The sequence below is a fragment of the Coptis chinensis genome, chromosome 4 (genome assembly GCF_015680905.1).
Source record: "Coptis chinensis isolate HL-2020 chromosome 4, ASM1568090v1, whole genome shotgun sequence".
Lineage (NCBI taxonomy): Eukaryota > Viridiplantae > Streptophyta > Magnoliopsida > Ranunculales > Ranunculaceae > Coptis > Coptis chinensis.
In genome coordinates this window covers 88,073,799-88,095,321 of record NC_141459.1, presented here as the reverse complement: position 1 = coordinate 88,095,321, position 21,523 = coordinate 88,073,799, and the positions used below count along the sequence as shown (strand labels likewise).

The following is a 21,523-nucleotide window of genomic DNA, read 5'->3' as shown; positions in this document are numbered from 1 at the left end:
TATTCCGATTATAATTGATAGTTGGGCATAACTTTTCAAACCTCTTTTGTTTGAAAATGTTGTTAATAACGAATCTTACAAAGTCGTATAATTGCTACATATTAATTTCATATGTGAGTTTGGCACTAAAATAGTTGTTACATAATCCAAAAAGAATAGAGAATTTTACAAACAAAACATTACACGGAGTATGACATCCAATTCAAAGCTCATATAAGCAATTCAAGAGAACATGAGACTATTGTGCTCCAACGTTCTTGATGGAGTGTAGGTTCTTCATCGATTACCAACTTATACACCAGTATAATGATCGTGCGGATATCCATGGATTCAAAATGAAGAAATGGTATACAAATCTATATTGTTGGTGTAGCTCATCCGAATATAGCAATGAGAAATACCATTGTTCAAGAATTCAGTCTAGACTATAGAGTAGAACAGGTGTTACACATGTTGATCTTTCTCAAACATCAACGATGTGTCAATTTCGATGACTGAGCTCGCTCCATGATTAATCGAGTTGATGCTTTGCCATTAGGTATGAGCACCTCGACTGAAGTAGAAAAATTCCATTTCGAATGTACTAATAAAATTTATTAAACCAATAATTAAATTTCAAAACAATGCACATACCTTTCTACTATATACTTCCCCTCTTTGTTTATCCAAGTTGCGAAAACTCAAACCGCAATGCAAATTGTGTAAGTTTTAAGTCGGAAACATACAATGCATGTGAATGACAGGACGATGCAATTGTATAGTACACAGGCTAGTTAGAAACTACTATTATGCGGCAATAATTTCATTAATTGTATTCATTCATGATATATTTTGTCTATGTAAATACCGGCAGTGCATGTACGCCTATAATTATTTTGAATAGATGTGTCTGGGTTCAACATTTTTTTCAAATTTATTTCTTGCAGAGTTGGTGTGAAATTGCCTACAGTGGAAGTGAGGTATGAGAATGTTTGAGTGGATGCAAAGTGTAAAGTAGTCCATGGAAAGCCCCTACTTACATTATGGAACTCTCTCAAAAGCAAGGCCCAAAATATCGCCGAGATATCCGAGATATCGCCAATATATCTTGTTTTTTTGGTAGATGAAAATATCCGATATATCTCAGCCGAATATTGAATCTATTTTTGTCTGATATATTTTGCAATTTCTGATATAACGATATATATCGACTGATATATACAATATAACCGATATAAATTATTGACTTTGACCGATAATATTGACTTTGACTAAATATTGTTGACTTTGACCGGTATATTGACTATATTTCTAATATAATCGACAATATTTCCGATATATCGACATACAAAACAAAATTTTGACTGGTTAACAAAAAAAAATATTTTTCCGATATATCCGATATATCTTGGTTTTGGACACATCGAAATATTTGTAGAATTCGATATTTTGGGCTTTGCTCAAAAGCAATTTCTCGGTGAGATCCATCTATTTCTTGCTTCTGGGCCTTGTTGGACTACGGGTTGGGCCAGATGCCCATTATCACCACTGTATATGTGACGCTTTTTATTCTCTTTTTCTAACTCAGTTCATAGTACCAACTACCAACTGATTTCTATGAATGCCTTTCAAATCTTGCACTTTGTCAAAATTTCACTGGTAATGGAGGTCGTTGCAATGCTTAAAGTAGTTTCTTTCTGGTTTCAAGTCAGAAGAAGGCAAGATAAGCATTCTCAAAGATGTCAGTGGTAACATCAAGCCTTCAAGGTATCTATGTGACTATGTACATTGTACACGTTAAACTATGGTCGATCTATAGCATAGTGTACTTATTTCTAAAAAATAATATTCTTGATGTTTGTTTAATTTACTCAAAGAAGGAGAAGCAAGCTGGAATTGTCCCAGAATCTGATGTAGACACTTACATGAAGGTAATATACATAAATGATCTAAGCTATTATCGTAATAAAATTCCCCTGCATAAGCCTGAGATACATAAAACTAAGCGCCAAGATGTTTAACTCCTCCGAACATGTTTTCGCACATCAGTTCTATTCGTATTTTCATTTTATTCTCATGTTGGCAATAGTTGAGAAACTCAATTTGTAATAACAGGCAATTGCAATTGAAGGATTAAAAGGAGCCTCCAAACAGACTACATTTTAGTTGCTCTTACTTTGTGCTCATTCTTCTATTGTGTAAATGGATGTTAAGATCTTAGGACTTGACATTTGTGCGGATGCAGTCGTTGGAAATGTCATGAGAAGAGGAATCTCGAGAGGTCAGAAGGAAAGATTGACAACTAGTAATGTAGAAACCATAAATCCTGACTAAAGGCTTACATTCATGGCCTACTGCAAAATTGCAAAGATGAACCCCAAGAAACAAAAAAATGCAGAAATTGGTCATAAAGTTTCGCCTATGTGAACAGTGTCAATGTAACAACTACCAGACAATATCTGGTTAAGCATAAATCACAGTAGGTGAATAATGAATAATTTTAAGCAAAGTAACTGCTGAAAGTTAAAGGAAACAAATGGTGAACATACACTTTGGCACCAACTCTATCGCTTCCAGTTTCTCTGCACGCGCTTTTGCTGCTTCATCTTTTATTCTTGAAATAAGACTTTCATGTTCTGATATAGAAAGAGGAGCACCATTTCTCGAAATGATTTCTTTTGCAACGTCATCCTGCATTATATGTTGCTTCAAACGCCGTTCCTGTACACAACTTAACTTTAGAAGTATATCTTAGAGTGCTGAATTTTCCACAAAGTAGTGTTTACCTTATCTCTTGCAGCAAGAACTTTTAGTTTTGCTTCCTTTCCTCTTTTTACCAATCTTTCTTTTTGTTTGTCAATCCAACCTCTGAAGTCTCTGAAAGAGAGTCGCATCACTAATAAGTTCACAAAACATACTTTGACTACATATGAGAGAGAGAGAGAGAAAAAGGGTTCGTCGCGCAAATGCAAATTAACAGCTCTTTCACCTACGTAGTGCAAATAACTTTGTCACACAGAAAATTCAATAGTCTCAGGCTTTTTGAGGAATCTAATTTATCATATCCATCACTACCATGATTAAAACAATCCAAAGAAAATTCTTTAAAAGCACACTGAGACACGAAAATGCATTTCCCAAGTGCTTGGAACCAGGAACTTCAACCGCCGTTTGACTCAAGGGATATCTACAAGTAAAAGGGGTAATGCTTTAAACAATCAATTGCCGAAATGGTAACATTTCATTTTAAACGCACATGAAAAGGAACTTACTCTTCTCCCATGTCCTTTTGTATTAAAGATATCAGATGGATATTAAACTGGGCAATTGAGGAATATTGACTTCGACGCCGACTGCAGCCTGCTGTCAATTCTCTAAGAACAGATTCGGGTTCGTCTTCCTTTAGTTTGAGAATCTAAGCAGTAAAAGAAGATATCTTCGAGACAATGCATCTAAGAATATATTGAAATAGTAGAAGAAGAAGTTTGCGTGATCATCCCAAAGATGCTTTTACACAAAAGCGAAAAACACAGCCAACAGATGACAGACCAAGTGAAAGAACATAAAGTAGAAGGAATATACATGCATTTGAGACCAAGCCAAGAAAGCACCTTCCTTGCTTTCTCATTCTTCAGTAGCAACAGTTCCCTTATGACTCACATAGATACCATAAGTGATAATGGTGGTTGCGTTAGCCAACTTAACATTATAAGTACCAGATTTTTGGAATAAAAGAATTGAAAAGAAAAAGGAAAAAACCAGGGACATGCAAGTGAGTAGGTATATAGATACATAGAAATAAAATAACACTCTCATAATACTTATAACAAATGCTAGGTTGTACAATAGTCAGAACAGTGATTATCAAAGAAAGGAAGATATCCACGCGGCCCACACTCAATATATGTAGTATATTTCACACAACCTCTTGACCAAGAAACCATGGCACTTCTTAGATAAGTGATTGATTGTTCAATATATCAGGTATGTCATACATGTTGGACAAAACCGACATATATGAAATCCATTCTGGTTTTCATAATGTTATTTGATCCCGGTAACTGAGATATCCAAAACAGGTGAAATTCTAATTAGTTTTAAGACTCAATGAATTAAAAGTTTTGATGAAGGCATAAGCATGCACAATAATTAACCAACAACCACAAGTTCTCAAAAATGTAAACTAAAAGATTTATAATTAACTCACCTGTAAGAGCTTTAAACCAAACTTCTAAGTTCATGATTTCTAAAACTCAATATAAAAGAGAGACACAAGTTTGTAGTCTAGTTACCTTCCCCACCTAATAAGTATGCCCTAATTGAGATTTAAACGGTTTCTGAGGTTGTTCTTCCATCTCCACCCAAGTTAAGTTTGAAAATGGCATTGAATATTACCAATCAAATAAAGCACAACGCACATTAGAAAATAAATGACAAAAGAAGAAGAAGATATAACATTATGTAAAGTAGAAGATGTAGATCAATAGGAGTGCAGCAAACATTCACCACAAAGGGTAATGGAGCCAGGGAAAAAGCAAAAGTGAATTAAAAAAATTTCATTAAAATGATTAGAGCATCCAATCAATGCTTCAATGAATTCATAGTCAAAGTGAGAATAACAAATAGCTGAAGCATTAGAGTAGCATTCAAAGTTGCAAAAGCGAACAACAATTTTGTTGCAAAGACATCAAAAATCACAAAATAAAATTAGGGTGCTGAAAAAAAAAACCAATAGCAGAACATAGCGACCAAAAAAGACGATAAGAATAGAATATCTTGCCACAGTTCCGCAAAGAGAAAGAAAGTGGAGAAAGTTTACCTGTTGCATATGCTAGTTCCTTTTAGAAATAGTTTGTAGAAAAAGAATCAGGGAAAAAGAGAGTTAACAATACGTGAAGTAAGAAGCTTGAATAACAATTGTACATTTACAGCTATTAAAAACATTTCTCTGCCAATCAATAGTATGCAACGAATAAAAATGTATGTGCGCTCTAATTGGGAATCCAAGGACAGAAGATATCCTAAGTGGAACAACCTAAAGGTTGGGCGTCCCTGCATTTCTTTCACAAAGGCAGACCATGAAGCACCCTTTTTTTTCATTCCTTATTAACCCACCACCACCCCAACCAAACCTAGCCACTTTATTAAACCAAGGAAATAGATGATATACCTTATACAACATTCCATTCTTTGGGCCAGGGACTGAATGAGGGCTTTGGAAATGATCCTTCGTTTCATCTCTTTCACTACGACGACAATGCCCAACACCATGCTGCAATCACAAAGAAAAAATAAACTCAAAACCTCAGAAGTCTAAATTGATCAGTTAGATTCTTAATAGTTTTAAAATGCAAGATCTATACACACAAAGTAATACATGTTCATCAAGCTTAACTAAAATCGAATTGTTTTTACTACAATAAGGAGAAAGCTCAACTCATAAGCCTCACAAAAGTCAGAAGACAATGAAAGCAAATGAATCAAAATGAAATCATTATACTGACAAATCATCATACTTAAAATAATTCTGTCAAAACACAATCTACAATGAGCTCACACACTAATATTAACAAATAAACATGCTTAATCACCACAAAGTTAAGATCTTGAACAGCCCCAAAGTCAATATCTGAATAGAAACGATAAGATTGGAGTGAGAAAAAGAAGGGGGATGGCAAACGAACTGGAAGCATTGAGTCAAGTGAAAGACACTCAAGTCTGATTTACTGAATGGGAAATGGGAACTTCTTCATACCACCTCGACATGGATTTTGCAGACTCAGGTGTGTTGTCTGTTTGCAAATGAGGGGAACTCGTAAAGTGGAAGAGAGACGGTTGGTTTATCGATTTTAATTTCACAAAAGGTATTTATTTGGACAATCAATGCTGGGTAAGTCGCGAACAATTGAATAAGGACGTATAGTTGATTTCCCACCTAAATTTACACATACGTCCTTAAGTCACTATATAATTTTAAGGGTATAGATAGTAGTAAATTTTGAAATGACTAAGTAGTCCTTCTTAAAGGCATTGAATAATTGATTTTAATATTTTATAAAGGGTATTTCATGGTAGAAAAAAGGTTGGTCCAATTTAAATGTCCATGTTAATTATGGTATACTCTACTAATTGAGATTATGGGGACTGCTTTTCAGAATTACTTTATGGAATCAGTGGATATGTATAGAAGATGGTCCATTATTACTGTAGGACACATTCATGCGCTTATTCTATTTCAGCTACTTATAAAAAAAATCTATTTTCCCAATAAACAAACAAAAGATATTTCTTATGGTGTAGCTTTGATATAGTTCCCTCTGAGGAACTATTGCATTGGCCCTCTTTCTGGGGTAAAGACGTAAAGTTGGGAGTTTATTGGTTTTGGATATCTATTTTTCTATTCTACTTTTTTATTTTATTTAACGTTATGATTTTCCTTTCTAGATGTTGACAAGTATTCAAACCTTGCTAAGCATTGGTTTTTTTAAGTCTTAAAACCGTCCATAGAGATCGATAGTTAGCATAGTTTATTTGGATTCTAATTGTAAATGGTAATTGTAATTATATAGGAGAGATTCATCTATTTATTTTTTTAAAATAAAATGGGATATAATTATGTTATTAGGGAGTTTCTTTTAAATTATCAATAATAAAATAGGGCTTGTTTTAATTTCAATGTGGGAAATGGGGGTAATTATTTAATTTAAGTGACATTAGAGAGGTGTTTCTAAATTATTAATTAAAAAAAAGACCTTATTCAAATTATATTAATAAAAATGGGGCTTATTCTAAATTTAGTGAGGGAGGTGTTTCTAAATTAAGTAAATAAGGAAATTTAAATTTGCCTACTTGAGAGTTGAGGAGGCTTGCGAACCGTGTTTCGCACCGGTTTATCGAAAGTAGCCAGTGCACATGGGGTATTTTAAGAAAATTTTGCTCACGGATCATTCTAAGTTGATGCTTAATAGCTTAACCGTATATATAAGTTGTATGTATCTGCTTTGTAAGACCAGGTCATCTATCTTCAAGTGAGCAATTAATCAACTTCTAAGTTGTAGAAGAGGGTCAGGCAAAGAGAAAATGAAAACTACTACGACTTCATTTCCCTATATTACTTAAAGTTCGAGAAAAAAAAGGCAGAGAGAAAACAAAAACTACTACGACTTCATTTCCCTATATTACCTAAAGTTTGAGGAAAAAATTTCTCTAGAACCGTAGTGTAAACATGAGGCAATTAAATTAGCTAGGAAGCTGCAACAGAGAGCAAAATGAAAGCAATGAACTAATGAACTTATCATACCAAAAGGTGTTGATGTTTCAAAAAAATTCTCTCAACACTAATGAGTAATTCAACCATTATGTTTCCTTAAGTCAGATTGAGGTGGATTGATCAATGTAAACAAGGTTGGTAAAAATCCCAGCTAAAACATATAAATAATTACCTCTAGCAAAGGAGGAAATGTGGGCTTAGGAAGAGAATGTAAAGGGGTAATTAGAAAAGGTGGCGTTGTTGCCAATTGTAGTTGAATGAATATATAGTATTATAGTATCGGCATTTTCTCTTTTACTCTCAACTCTTTTCAGCTTCACACATTGTGTATGTCTAACAAAAGAAATTTCAAGTTTGACGAGAAGATTCAAGTCTGAATGAATTGTTGTAAGCATCTATCAAATACATCTATGTTGTCTGTTGCTATCTATAAAATGGCAGATAGATTTTCATTGTCAAGGCCTCTAGGGGAGAGCATAAGATAATCAACACCTGTTATGAAGTATTGTATTTAGGCATCGTGATCAATTAAGATCCAAAGAATGGCACTGCAAGACCACGTACATAGAAATGTGTAATGCTCATTGTATAGTATAACTTATGTGCGTGCATGAATTGAAATAAGTGGCGCCAAGCCTGAGGGAATGCTATACGTTTGGTAATTTCTCCTCCAACCAGGATTATAGATCCCACTGAAGCAGCTAATCCCAAAGAATTACAACCAAAGAGGATCGGAATTGCATTAGCCATTAGGTTAAAACAATGCCCCTTAAATTAAAGAAAACAGATGTGAGAGGTATTGCTAGTTTGCCGTCATTAATTAATTTTAAAACAAATGTCGCTCATTTTACCTTAACAATAGACACAACCTTTAGCAATGATGGAGAACCAAATGTACCGAATATAAAAAAGTATGTTTCTTGTTTAGTTTTGTGATTGACAGAAGTGTTGGGGATTACACCAATACCAATCGGTTCCCCCACTACACAGATAACTTGTATGAACACACTTCAACTCCAGATGAACTCTAAATATCAACTACAACCTATACTAACATGCCCAACTCGCTAAACAACTATTAACAACAGATAATAATGTAAAGCAGTAAAAGCCAAACCACAACACAAAGATTTACCGTGGTTCGCCAATGATGCCTACTTCCACAAGAGCCAGTTCTTAATAAAGTGGGAAGGAAGATTACAATCTCTCCTTCTGATCTCTCACCTTACTAGATCACTCTTATATCTTTTCTGAGGGTTGTATCTCAGTAAAGGTTCTCTCTTTGTTTTTTTGTGCGGATTCCAATCCTTTCCTTGTTTGGTTAGGTTTTCCAAAACCTTGATTTTTGGTTTTATCTCCAAAACCAAATTTCAAGCGAATCTTGAAGAAAGCCCACGAAAATTAGACTGAACGAAATGTGAACTTTAAGCCTCTATGGCGCTGGTCGCCCCTATTCTATCGAACCCCTGGAGCGAAGTCGGGCGAGCGCCGGCGCCTCTGGCATTTCCAACGCCGAATTAAGCCCGTTTACGTCCGACTTTTTCTCCTCCTCATGTGAGGGATAACTCAACAATCTCCCCCCCTCGAAAGGGGATACCTCCATGCAATTGCCAAATCAACGGGGAGGAGTGTGAATTCCGCAATAGCACAACAAACATCAAACTTACCTTCGGTAAGACTTTGGTCATCATATCCGACCCGTTCTTGTCGGTATGGATCTTCTCGATACACAAATGCTTGTCTTCGAAAGTACTTCTCTAATCCAATGATAACGCGCGCGTGTATGTGCTTGGATCTAGAATGAAAACTTCGGATTCTTGCTCAAGTGGATGGCGCCCGACCGTCACATAGAACTACAAACTGTTTTACGCTTTAGCCCTAGTTAAATCGAAGAACCTCTTCATCCATAGCAACTCTTTTGCAACACTTTCGGTGGCTGCAATGTACTTTCGGCTTCGTAGTGGAGGGGCAACACACTTTGCAACTTAGATTGCCAAGAAACTGCTCCCCCGCAAAAGTAACCCGGATAACCGGAGGTGGACTTCATCGAAATCAACATCACCGCCATATAGCATCGATTGTAGCCTTCAAGTAAGGACTTACTTCCACCAAAACACAAACACGATTTGGAAGTGCCTTTGAGATATCTCAATATCCACTTAACACCTTCCCAATGTTCTTTACCCGATTTGACAGAAATCGCTTACAACCCCAACGGCGAAAAGCAATATCCGGTCTAGTACACACCATGGCATACATCAAAGCTGCTGCGGATGCATAAGGAATCTTTTCCATCGACTCTGCTCATGCTCACCCTTAGGACACATCTTTTGGTCATGCGGAACTGGCCACCAAGCGGACAAACCGATCGCTTCAGCTTGATCCATGTTGAATCTCTTCAACACCTTTCAATGTAGCTTTCTTGAGAAAGCCACAACTTCCCACTCTTTTGTCACGAGTGATCCGTGCATCCCAAGTATCGCTTTGCTTGACCCCAAATCCTTCATCTCAAAGGACTTACTCAAGTCTTTCTTTAGCTTGGATATCTTGTTGATGTTTGGGCCAACTATCAACATATCATCCACATACAATAATAAAGCACTATGAAATCCCCATCCGAAATCTCGAACAAACGCGACAATGATCGGAAGCGGACTTCTTGTATCCTTGCTTCCCAAAAGGAGTCAAACTTTATGTACCACATTTCTCGGTGCTTGCTTCAACCCATACAAGCTCTTTATCGGCTTGCATACTAGGTGCTCCTTGCCTCGACCTCAAACCCCTCGGGTCCATGTAGACATCTTCTTCAAGCTCTCCATGAAGAAAAGCATCTTAACATCTAGTTGCTCAACCTCTAGGTTCATACTTGCGGCCATACCCAATACCACCCGGATAGAAGTCATCTTCACTACTGGAGAAAATCTCATCAAAGTCAATCCCTTTCCTTTGACCGAATCCCTTCCGCAACAAGGCGAGCTTTGTGCCTTGGGTGAGGATTGTTCTCTCATGCTTGACTTTGTATATCCACTTATTCTTGAGAACTTTTCTCCCCGTGGGTTTCTCAACTAACTTCATAAGTGTGATTCTTATGCAAAGAATCCATCTCGTCATGCATGGCCTTCAACCACTTTTCTTTGTCTGTACGCTCAAGTGCTTCTTGATAGTACATAGGTTCTCCACCATCCGATGGTAGCACGTGCGTTATGTGGTGGATACCGGGTTGAAGCTAGTCTCTCTCTGTCGGACCTCGCTTGCCCATCTGGCGGGTGCCTCGGGGAGGATGCACTTCACTTTTGGTTCATGCATCTCATCTCGCGCATCTTCTATACCAATAGGTTCTATCCCATCATGAGCAATAAGATTCTCATCATGAGCTTCAAACTCATGGTTCTCTCAAAGATTCTCAATGCCGCGACGCTCCACGGTGGGAACTTCGGTTCTCAATCAACAAGATCATTGGTGAAAGCGTAGCTTCTCACCCTCCTCAAAGTCTGCTATGGTTTGGTCTTCTAAGAACACAACATCTCGACTTCGGATTACCTTCTTGTTAATCGGATCATAGAGTTTGTAACCAAACTTTTCATCTCCATAACCCGGAAAAATGCACCGCTTGGCTTTGTCATCAAGCTTGGATCTCTCATCGCCGGAATATGCACAAATGCCCCGCACCCAAATACCCTCAAGTATCCATAATCAATATCTTTGCGACCATACTCTCTCGGATAATCACTATTCGGAGGCTTTCTTTGGCGACGGGTTGATCACATGCGGTACCATGCCATTGCTTCTACCCGGTAGCTTCTAGGTAGCTTAGAGTGAGATAGCATGCATCTCATCCTCTCTATGGGTACGGTTCATTCTCTCTCTGCTATTCCATTCTCATTGCGGTGTCTTGGGAACGGTGCGCTCATGGCCGATCCCATGACTCGGCAATACTCTTCAAATGGCCCAATGTACTCACCCCCATTATCCGGCGAATACATTTCAACAACTTCCCATCTCTCTTTCCACCATCTTTGTGGAATTTCTCAAACACGCCAAGTACTTCATCCTTGGTCTTCGGACTATAGGCCCATATCTTTCTTGACGATCATCAATGAATGTCAAAAGTACGGCTCCACAGTGGGACTTTACTCTCATAGGACCACATAAGTCTGCACTAGTTCAAGGGCGTTGTCCTTTTTGTGAGACGGGAATCTTTGGAAAGACACCCTGGCCGCTTTCCTACCAAACGCATACCTCTAATGTGCGGCATGGCCTTTTGCTTAGCAAGAACTTCCATCCCTTTTATGCCCATGTGACCGCGATCTTGTGCCACCGGTTCAGATGAAGCTTCTTCTTCACGCGCGTTAAACCGCTTTACACAAACTAGCCCGTGTTTTGTAAAGAGAGCAAGTTTTCTTTCCTCGGTACAATGGAACCTCTCGCTTTCGGTTTCCATACCCCATTACCAAACGAGTTTACAAAGCCATCGTCATCTAATTTCCCGGTAGAAATTAGAACTTTAACCGTATGTCGGGGACATGTCTTACATCCTTGAGTGTCAAGGTGTAGCCGACATTGGTTTCTATATGAACATCTCCAATGCCTATAATCTTGAGGCGCATCATTTACCCATCCTCACTTCACCATATTCACCACAACCGTAGGTAGTGAAGAATCCCCGTCGCGATTGTGGCGTGATAGGATGCTCCCCAGATCTATCACCCACTCAGTATCGACATGAGGTACTAAGACGGCCACACACACCACAATCGACACAATTCCCACTAGGTCGTGGACTAGTCGCGGTATATCTCTGCTGTGTTTCCGTTCCTCGCACCATGTCTTCATGTACCGCGGTTATTCTTCTCATCCCTCTTCGTTCTCGAGACTCATATCCGAAGTGGCCTTTTTTGGCACAATAGTAACATTGCCTCTGTCTTAGGAGTTCTAGCTTCACCCCTAGATTTACTTTCATCACCTCTAGAACGAGATGGTTTTCTGTTTTGACCTCTCCCCCCGTTTCTCGTGAAAAGGATCTCGAGTGAGAAGAGAGCTGCTTCTTGCACTCCTTCTAGTCTCCTCATTCAACAAAGACGTGGTAGCCATCTCCATGGTAACAATTCCATCCTTGGTCGCTCCATGTAGAAACCGCTAATGTCTCCCAACTTTGGGTAGAGAGCCTAATAGAAACAAAGCCTCAACTTCGTCTCCCAAATTGATCTTCATCAAATGCATCCGATTGATGATATTCTCGTACTTCATTAAGATGCTCGGACATTGAAGAACCTTCTTGGTACTTCGTAATGGTTCAAACTTCTTAACGACTAGCACTTTGTTTCCACCCGACTTCCTCTCATAAAGGTCTTCGAAGTTTCTTCCATAGGGAAGGCGTCGTAGTATCTCTTAAGGCCACATGGTGAAAGACAAATCGTCAATCCATCGTCGAATGTATCCAATCGGCTTTTACGTCAAGCTTTTTCCACTTTCGGCCTCATCGATTTTTTCGGTTTTACTCCCTCATTCTCAATGGGAAGTGCCAAGTCCTTGCAAGTATAGCAAGTCTTCCATCTTGGCTTTCCGGATGGTGTAGTTCTTCCTATTCGGACTCATCATCACGAGTGTTCACGGAATGGTCCATCTTTACAAGTTATTTAACCTCAAATCTTCTCTCGAATTTAAATCAAACACCTTTCCGACCAAGATTCGGATAACACCCCAGGCTATTCTAACCAAGGCTCGATACCACTTGTTGGGGATTACACCAATACCAATCGGTTCCCCACTACACGCATAACTTGTATGAACACACTTCAACTCGGATGAACTCTAAATATCAACTACAACCTATACTAACATGCCCAACTCGCTAAACAACTATTAACAAATGGATAATAATGTAAAGCGGTAAAAAGCAAACCACAACACAAAGATTTACCGTGGTTCGCCAATGATGCCTACTTCCACAAGAGCCGCCTCTTAATAAAGTGGGAAGGAAGATTACAATCTCTCCTTACAGTCTCTCACCTTACTAGATCACTCTTATCTCTTTTTGGCTGGGGTTGTATCTCTGTAAAGGTTCTCTTTTGTTTTTGTCCGGATTCCAATCCTTCCTCGACTTGTTTGGTTAGGTTTTCCAAAACCTTGATTTTTGGTTTTATCTCCAAAACCAAATTTCGCAAAGCAAAGCCCACGAAAATTAGACTGAAGCGCTGAAGGCCCATGTGGAGCGAGTCGCTAAAGACACTGGAAGCCGAGCTTCGCCTCTATTCTATCGAAACCTCGAGCGAAGTTTTATCCGATATTTTCCCGAAATTAAGCCGTTTTCACGTCGACTCTGTTTTCTCTCCTCATGTGAGGGATAACTCCAACAAGAAGTTGTGAAGTTCTAGATGTTGTATTGGTACCTGACCTGATCAATCTCCCTTACATAATATAGGCTATTTCAAACAATGGACTAGAACGACGATGCGCATATAACATCTGATGAACTTTAAAGACTGATACTTGGGATTTAGTTTGTATTTGTAATGGAGGAAGATTTTGTGGAACTGGTACTGAATGAAATTGATGCTTCTGGTGACGGTCAGATTCATGAGAAGGAGTTTGTTGAAGGAATCTCAAAATGGCTTATTGATAGTAAGAAATCTAAGGATACGAAAATTAAACAACGGCAGAAGCTTTGTTATGATTCTTCTAAGGTAAAGTATCATTGTCTACATCTCGTATAGAAGTTCTTCACATTTCTGTGTGACAGTTTTAGTATTGCATCTGTAGGAAACAGGAACAGGCCAAAATCTGTTAAGCAACCAAGAGAATAAAAAAAATGCACATTTTGTCAAGAATATTTTTTGGAAGTACCTTAAAGCTGCATCCCTGTTGTTGTTAGGTACTTCTATTATAGCTATATTTTCAACACCTCTAATAAAATCTGTTGTTGGCTTCTCGAGTGCTACAAACATTCCTTCCATGTTCATCTCCTATACTATATGGTGGCAATAGCTGTCAACTACAGAAGGGTGATTTCAGCCATTACATCCATACGGCAGAAAAAACAAAAATATGCTTCTTGAACACTTTCAGAGGTATGTTCCTCAATACCAAACTTTTTTTTAGATTAAGTTATTTTCGCCAATTCAGTCTCATCCTCAATTTGTTGTGCAAGTTCTCTAGTAGGAGCCATAACAACAGCTTAAGGACCCCTTAGCCTCATTTTCCTCACTCATAGGTGGCAATCTAGATATATAAGTCAACATAGGAAGTACAAAAGCAGCAATTTTACCTGACCCAGTTTCTGCAATCCCAATCACATCTCTCTGTTGCAACCCAAGTGGTATCGCCGCCATCTGAATAGGAGAAGGTGTCTTATACCCGGCTTTATCCACCGCTTTCAACACCCATATCATCCATTTCACTGCCCACCATCCCAGCAACCATTCCAACAACCATCCCTTCACTTCCAACTCTGCCAACTACAATCCCCTCAATTCCATTCATCTCCCCTCCCCCTTCAACCACCAGCACGTAATGTGGTTGAAAAAAAAATACCATTTCCAAACATGTAAAATTGGACATTGCATCACATTGTTAGAATTTATAAAGATCCATGACGGTCAGATTGTGTTTCTAAAACACCACAAGATATGCAACTGAAACATGCTCCTGCATAGATATTTCTAGTTCAGGTGGAATTCCATAGACTCACCAAACATTAGTGAAATCTCCATATCACAAAAGTACCATAGTACCTACTCTTGCGTCTTGACATGGATAAACTAAAGACTGTAAGCACACTATCCCCTTTAAACTAATCAAATAGATATTTCTAAGCCTGACATATAAATTTTGAAAGATGTTTAAATAAGCAAACCTGCAGTAGTACCACTATTAGATAGTAAAGAACTTTCAATTAAGTGGAAGACAATGAGCAAATAATGAGTTTAATGTATGTATAATATCCCTTTAAATAAGAAAAATATATAAGTAAAGCAACTTCAACATATAACTTGAATGTATTTTCGTATGTCGTCTCGCACTCCTTCGTTTACGTCATGATTCTATTGATGAGAAGCCTTATGAATTCAATCAATCCTGTAGTAAGAATAATTTTAAATCTCATAATTAGTTATTATTTCAATGTTTTATTTCCAAGTATTAGGGAATGAGTATGTTACCTGAATTTCTACACATTGTTTTTTGGCATTTGGTTTTTCATCATTTTGTTTGATGATTTTGATGCCTTGTTTTTAAGATAGGTTAGTAGTAGAGCGAAACGTTAGCTATGACTATTACCGGGGTATGAAAGGAAGCTAAAGTTCCACAACTTACTTAGGCAATAAACTGCAACAGTAAAATTTTAACAATGCATATAACCAACAGTAAAATTTGTACTTACCTTTTCAATTTTGTCTATTTTTGAGACGGTCAATGAGCTATCTTTTCTATTTTCACAGTTGTACTTTGTTATTCTGACTTCAAATTCATATTCCTTGCCAATTGGTTCTTCTAATATTTCAGAAACTAAGTCGAAGCCATTTTCCTGCATAGAATATTTTAATATCATCGTGTGAGATTTTTTATAAATAAATGTAATTTTAAAGAGTTAAAGCTAATTAATACCTGTTTCTCAATTTTCAACAGTTCATCCAAAGGACGTTGCAACAAATATTCGGCCTCATCATCAAACTAAGTATCAACTTTTTGCATGTTGAATCTTCTATTTCAAATTGGACTTTGTACCTGCATAGAATGTAATTACTTTAGTCTCTATGATAATATTTGTAATTTATTTAATAATATTTGTTTCAATACCTTTTGTTGGTTCTTTCATTGAAATGGAACAATAGTCACACCACCATTCGGATATTTTAGTTCTACCTTTCTTTTTGCCGGTTGCTTTCACAACAATTGTAATGCCAGTTGTATTTGTTGTCAATATCTGATATTTTTGCTTTAAATTTGTACCTTTTCCCCTATACATTGATAATTTTAAATTTTGTTAAACAGTCAAACAATATTTGAAAAGAAGAATTACACATGAACTTGGATAAAGGCAGGAAGTTATCACTAATGAAGTACTCAGTAGCAATGTATCGATTTCTTCTAAAATTTTCACTTGAATAGCCTCTGTTGCATAGGTAGATGACCTTTTTCTGGAAATTGGCAACTCTGCTTCGCGGATTGTTTGAACTGCGTTTTACATGAGAGATATGTCATAAACTTTAAAGTATGTACATGATTGTTTCCTGTGAAATAAGTAATTGTTACCTATTTTTTAAAGTATGAGCATCATCTATTTCCAGGTTTATATACACCTTTGTTGCCAGTGTTGCTTGGAGTACATATTTACCTGAAGCCCAATAACTTTGTACATTAGCATATATCACTCAAATTTATTGAATGTACATATTTAGATAGATGTACCTGAGAACAATCTGACTGTTGTTGAAGTCACAGTTATAATATCTCTTGGGCCATTTTTTGTTAGGACTTGTGGTATTTGTTTAATCCGATCTCCCCAGAAAGTAATTTCCAAACATTCCATTCTAACAACAAATAAGGAAATAGAGTTAAAAATATACCATTGGTGATTAGTTGGTTTATTAAATAGTAGAGTATCTATATAATAAAAAGCAATGGTGTGGGGCCCGTAGGGCCTCCATCCAGTGGTTGTCATTGTCTTTTAGTAAGTTATGACATGACAGATCCAAGTGTTTGGAGAGTTTGTGTAATTTTGTTAAGTATAATCAATACCATGGGATATGTCCAAAAATCAACAATTACGGCTGGGCTTATAAATTGTTGGACTAGCCTATAAACTGTTAGGCCTCCAATTGATTTGGGCTTATAGATAATGGGTAATTGGGATGGCCTTGCGGCTGGACTTATAAATTGAGTTGTTTCACTGGGTCCTGCTAATAATATTTTGCCTAAGATGCGTAATGTAATTTGCTTGCGGCCGGGTTGTCGAATGAGTTGTCGCAGGTCGTCGAGAGGTCTCGCAGGTGAGGCACGGGCATACCCTAGTCATTAATAAGAAAAAGAATACCTCTCATTATCAATGTAGATTGATTTTTTATCTGATTGTCCCATTCTTGTGTGAACATTTTTTTGCAATTCACCGATGTTGTTGTAGAAACCAATGACATCTGAATAAGGTAAACTTTATTGGTAAGCCTATGAAAATTTTACCAATAAACGAACTAATGTACTTTGAAAAAAAAAATGTTAGAATTACCAGTAAGAAATTCGTCTTGCTTATCACGTGGGGCTAATTTCTTGAAATCGACAAAGCTGAATGGTTGTCGTGGAATTGATGTTTCATCTGAAATATTCCTCATGGTAGTATACTTCTCAAATGTTATCTTGTTTTTATTGTTCATGGGATAGTAAGACCTAACGTTTTTAACAGTGAATTTACCACTGAACCATCTTGAACTTTTTTCTTAAACTGTGGATAGATCTCCATAGGTATAGATGCATTGATTTGGTCACCCTATATGAATGAAAAAAATAATGGATATAAATCTTAAAGTGATAAAAGAGATGTTGAATAAGTGTGGTACTTACTTTTTCATCAATGAGGATCATATTCTTACTTAACAATGTCTCATTTCCAACCAGAAAGTGGTCCTAGTTTCTATCAATTCTTACTCTGAGCTTCAAATTCCTAACTAACTTGGTGACTTGCTTTATCAAATTGTAATGAGTTGTCATGTCTAAATGCTGCAAGTAGATCGACCGAGAATAGATAAGTAGGAGATTATCTTTTCAAAGTTAATATAATTAACTAAAAAATAAATATAAAATGAAAACAAAGGTATGTCTAATGAAGTAGTAAATTGTAGTGATTTCAAACACTTGGCATATATATATATATATATATAATATATATATTTATATATTCCAATAAAAATGGGTTTGTATATTCAAAAAAGAACAAAAAAAAAAAAAATGGCTAATGTGAATAATGTCTCCATAGTAGTCACCGGGTCGCCTACATCGCAATAGAATAAAAAATTAATTAGTTAGTAAGTAATTAAACTTTATAATGGGTTAAAAATGAAAATTTGAGATTGAACTAATATTTTTTTTTACCTCATTGCAAATTGTTGAATGCTTCTTTGTAGACAATGTTCTGAGTGTATCCTTATGGTTCTTTACCATTTTTCTTGATTAGGAGTTTCAGTCCTGATCGTGTAGTTGTTCGTGATAATTTACGCGATAGTTGTCCATGACTGAAAACCGGGCTTAGGCAAGTATACCCCCACATGCTTCAATGTCCGCTCCTTGACTTTTATTTATTGTCATTCTTGAAACAAATCTTTATTGAAACTATATTCTCTTCAAACCGAAAGGCCGGTTAGTGCACTTATAAGTTGTCTCTATCCTTGGTATATCAGTTTCTCCGCCAATGTTGCTCCCTGTTATAATTTTTGCTCTAATGACCTTTGGAGCTAGTTTGATAACAATAAGTCTCGTTCCATTACAAAGACCAAGGCTCGGTTTATGTTTCTAATGAGCATGATTGGCGTGCCAAGTTTCAACTCCAAACTTGTGGTTTGGAAGACCGGATCCTTTAATTGTGTTAAGAAATTCAACCGGGTATACTGCATACTGTTCTTCAATATTTTCAGATATGGAGCTTATTGAATTGGCGCTGAAGTACTCACGCATTTGTCCTTCGAAAGAAGACAGGATGTGGGAGTTGATATCATCTACAGAGTCGTTTGTAGGTGACAGAATGCATCTATCTCTGAAGTAGTTGTCATCCATGTATTTTGATGGTAAATCTTTGTAAATACTTGACACGATATCACTTATGCTGTCATCGTCAGGGGGAATAAGAAGATCATTAGGAATTTGGATCCAATTTTATTCTTTACCTTCGAATATGGAAATGCTAGGTAAGTTTCCTTCTCCGAGGCCTAATACACACTTGTTGAAATCTGACACCAATGAAGAATCCACATTCTCTAAGCGCATGTTTCTAGTTAGCTTGAAGACTTTGCAATGGTGCCAAATATGTGATCTGTTTATCGATGAAGAAATTATTAATTCCCTTGTACCTCTTGGAATGATAGGTAAAATCTGCCTGAAATCTCCCCCTAGCAGAATAATTTTACCTTCAAAGATCTTGTTTTTATTTTCTTTGCCCATTAGATCTTTCAGCGTCCTGTCTGCTGCCTCAAAATCATGCCTGTGGGTCATAGGAGCTTCGTCCCATACTATAAGATCAGCTCGTTGAATAAGTCTAGCCAGCATGGTGTTTTGACTTATATTGTAGGTTGAGTACTCATCAATTTCTATAGGGATTTTAAATCTTGAATGCGCTGTCTTTCCACCTGAAAAAAGTAGAGCTGCTATTCCCGAAGAAGCAATTGCAATGGCTATTTTCCCTTGTGACCGTAATTGGGTCAGTATGGTATTGTAGAGGAATGTCTTGCCAGTCCCTCCTCCTCCATAGACAAAATAAACCCCACTTGAGTTTGTATTGACTGCATTTATAATTTCATCATATATAGTCCTCTGGTCATGATTCAAGCAGTTTTGCATTTCATGAAATTGTTGGTGCATTTCATTGTGACTATATTGTTGTTCTTTCGTGATGAGTCTATCTGGGTCTCTAGGTTCTGGCCTCATATTTTTGAACGGTATCTTAAAATCCTTCAGTTGATGGTTTACTTGTTTAAGTAATCTGTCAATCTCAGTCAGCGCATGGTTTCTAAGCTCTTCAGGTGTTAAAATCAGATCACCGTCATTTGTTCAAGTTCTTTCTTTGTCTAGTATGTCGTCTGTAAACAACTCCCAATGTTTGTTCCATAGAACCAAAGGTTCACTCACCTCACAGAAAACTAATAGTGTCGCAAATAACTGCCTCAAGGAAGCACTACCAGCCCATTGACTTGCTTCAACGATTGCATTGTTCCATTCGTCGTCATTTTGCAACAGTCCAAGTGCAACACATGTTGATTTGTCCTCATACACCTTGCCGTTGACAATTTTGAGATCTTTATATGAGGTTGCACCTTTTTGAACATTTAATACTATTCGCAAATAAAACCGTTCGCCTAACATCGGATGTGCATAAACGATCCTTCCGATTTTTACTCTTTTCTGTCTTAATTGCCAACATTTAAAAGAATCAACCCAAACAAATTTTAATGGGAAATCAACATACCTCAGGTGTCTACCATCTTCATGTAATTGGTTATAGCGCATCCACTCTGTAAATTTGGTTTTCTTTGCACTTTCACGGGTGATGACTTCATCTGTGTTGTCATCGTCATGATAGAACACCGTATGTTCGCCTTCAAGATGGAATGGTAATCTCTCAACAGGTGGGTATCGATATTGGATATCATATCCAAATAATCTCCAGCAAGCTTCATGTGCAGATACATACCGACAGTTTAAGAATCTTTGAATTTCATCAACTAGTATTATTGTTTCTTCAGTTTCTTTGTTTTCGACAGTGGTATCAGTCTCAACAATAGCAGTGGATCTATTTTGACCTTTGCTCAAGTGTTTGAAGAGATACTTGACCATTCGACTTCTATTACAGAACTCCACGTTGATGTGTGTTCCATATTTCTTTGAAAGAGCTGGATTATAAGGAACAACCTATCTGTTATCAACAGTGAAAGTCTTCTTCTTCCGTTTTTTTGTAGTTGTTCTACCTGGTCTTCTCATGTACTTTGCAAATCCCTTGTCATCGAATGTAGTTTTTTCGCAGAATTCTTTTGGATAAAGTCTGGTACATTTTCGTTCGTTCATGCAAGGTGAATTCTTGTCTAGCTCTCTACATGGACCGTGAATCATGTTGTCTAAGACAATTTCATATAACAACGGGTCATCATTTTTGTCCGAAGTTCAAATTGATATAATCTTATCAATGTCAGCTGGTGTAGAAGGTTTGTCATCAGGATGCAACCAAAGTAGTATGTGAGCGTGTGGTAGACCTCGTTTTTGGAATTCAATAACATAGATTGCTGCAAAATTCAAATTTAAAAGTAAATAAATATGAATGCTTGATACCACTATATCACATGAAAATTTACAAATTTGTTTGTATAAAGCCGCTACGTCTAAGAAAGGAGTATAATATAGAAAGTTCTGCATAACCCCGAGCAACCATTGGCTTTGTTTGCCTTTTGTCCCTCAAGTCCTCTTTCAATTGGAATATCATTCCTTTTTTTGCTTATTTATTAGTTATTACACTTGGCTTGAAGTGATTATTTATTATATAGATTAGGTTTTAAGTGAGACATTAGACATTATATTGTAAACCGA

The 21,523-nt window shown here is 37.1% G+C and overlaps 3 long non-coding RNA genes across 3 annotated transcripts; all 3 read right to left on the bottom strand.

Annotated features, from left to right (window-relative positions):
* Window positions 1–2,456: 2,456 nt before the first annotated feature.
* On the bottom strand, window positions 2,457–4,075 carry LOC147505451 (uncharacterized). The gene is made up of 3 exons (XR_015220597.1): window positions 3,252–4,075; window positions 2,973–3,166; window positions 2,457–2,856 (listed from the first exon to the last, which is right to left on the bottom strand). It is a non-coding gene; the product is annotated as an uncharacterized LOC147505451 (long non-coding RNA).
* An 11,046-nt stretch (window positions 4,076–15,121) lies between these two features.
* On the bottom strand, window positions 15,122–15,440 carry LOC147505450 (uncharacterized). Its single transcript, XR_015220596.1, has 2 exons — window positions 15,406–15,440; window positions 15,122–15,322 (listed from the first exon to the last, which is right to left on the bottom strand). It is a non-coding gene; the product is annotated as an uncharacterized LOC147505450 (long non-coding RNA).
* Window positions 15,441–16,308: 868 nt separating this feature from the next.
* LOC147505449 (uncharacterized) lies at window positions 16,309–16,776 on the bottom strand. Its single transcript, XR_015220595.1, has 3 exons — window positions 16,655–16,776; window positions 16,499–16,580; window positions 16,309–16,420 (listed from the first exon to the last, which is right to left on the bottom strand). It is a non-coding gene; the product is annotated as an uncharacterized LOC147505449 (long non-coding RNA).
* Between the last annotated feature and the right edge of the window lie 4,747 nt (window positions 16,777–21,523).